The 1,781-nt window shown below is 46.3% G+C and overlaps 1 pseudogene; it reads left to right on the top strand.

Moving 5' to 3' along the window:
• Window positions 1-773: 773 nt before the first annotated feature.
• On the top strand, window positions 774-913 carry LOC119930319 (annotated as a pseudogene).
• The last annotated feature ends 868 nt before the right edge of the window (window positions 914-1,781 follow it).

Genomic DNA, 1,781 nt, shown 5'->3' with positions numbered 1-1,781 from the left:
CAGCATGGCTCAGTGGAAAAGAGCCCGGGCTTTGGAGTCAGAGGTCATGGGTTCGAATCCCACTCCACCACGTGTCTGCTGTGTGACCTTAGGCAAGTCACTTAACTTCTCTGAGCCTCAGTTACCTCATCTGTAAAATGGGGATTAAGACTGTGAGCCCCACGTGGGACAACTTGATCACCTTGTATCCCCCCAGCGCTTAGAACAGTGCTCTGCACATAGTAAGCGCTTAATAAATGCCATTATTATTATTATTATTATTATTATGGTATTTGTTAAGAGAAGCAGCGTGGCTCAGTGGAAAGAGCCCGGGCTTGGGAGTCAGAGGTCACGGGTTCAAATCCCAGCTCCACCAACTGTCGGCTGTGTGACTTTGGGCAAGTCACTTAACTTCCCTGTGCCTCAGTTACCTCCTCTGTAAAATGGGTATTAAAACTGTGAGCCCCACGTGGGACAACCGGATCACCTTGTAACCTCCCCAGCGCTTAGAACAGTGCTTTGCACACAGTAAGCGCTTAACAAATACCATTATTATTATTATTACTATGTGCCATTCATTCATTCATTCAGTCGTATTTATTGAGTGCTTACTGTGTGCAGAGCACTGTCCTAAGCACTTGGGAAGTACAAGTTGGCAACATATAGAGATGGTCCCTACCCAACAACGGGCTCACAGTCTAGAAGGGGGAGACAGACAACAAAACAAAACATGTGGACAGGTGTCAAGTCATCAGAATAAATAGAAGTAAAGCTAGATGCACATCATTAACAAAATACTTACCTAGTGGGGAGACACCATGATCCCGTAGGTGGTTTGCACTGTGGCTGTGCTGACCCCTGTGATTTCTCCAAATGCGGGAAACTCGACTGCATAATTTGTGGTAGTGGGGGACTGCGTTCGCGCTCTCCTTTTATTTTTTTATGAGAAGCAGCATGGCTCAGTGGAAAGAGCCCGGGCTTTGGAGTCAGAGGTCATGGGTTCAAATCCCGGCTCTGCCAATTGTCAGCTGTGTGACTTTGGGTGAGTCACTTCACTTCTCTGTGCCTCAGTTACCTCATCTGGAAAATGGGGATGAAGACTGTGAGTCCCACGAGGGACAACCTGATCACCTTGTAACCTCCCCAGCGCTTAGAACAGTGCTTTGCACTTAGTAAGCACTTAATAAATACCATCATTATTACGATTATTATTAAAATAAATAGAAGAGTAAATATGTACAAGCAAAATAAATAGAGTAATAAATCTGTACAATTTATATACAGGTGCTGTGGGGAGGGGAAGGAGGTAGGGCGGGGGGGATGGGGAGGGGGAGAGGAAAAAGGGGGCTCAGTCTAGGAAGGCCTCCTGGAGGAGGTGAGCTCTGTTCTCATCATTGGGGGGATACAAGGTGATCAGGTTGTCCCACGTGGGGCTCACCGTCTTAATCCCCATTTTACAGGTGAGGTAACAGGCCCAGGGAAGTTAAGTGACTTTCCCAAACACAGCTGACAAGCGGCGGAGCCGGGATTAGAACCCATGACCTCTGACTCCCAAGCCCGGGCTCTTTCATGAAGGATCTCAACGCACGCAATTTCATTAATCAGCATTGAAATTGCAACTGAATTTCAGACTCAGTTTTTGCTATGGGTGAACAAGATGAATGGGGGATGACTCAAGATTCCATTTTTCAGGTACCAACACTTCAAGTCATCTCGGTTTAGTGGAACATCCAACTGCATTCTCTCTAAAGGACTGTATGGCAGCTATGAGTGCAACAAAGTAAATCTTATTTTGTTATCTT

This window comes from Tachyglossus aculeatus, chromosome 6 (genome assembly GCF_015852505.1).
Source record: "Tachyglossus aculeatus isolate mTacAcu1 chromosome 6, mTacAcu1.pri, whole genome shotgun sequence".
NCBI lineage: Eukaryota > Metazoa > Chordata > Mammalia > Monotremata > Tachyglossidae > Tachyglossus > Tachyglossus aculeatus.
This window is presented reverse-complemented; position numbering and strand designations above follow the sequence as displayed.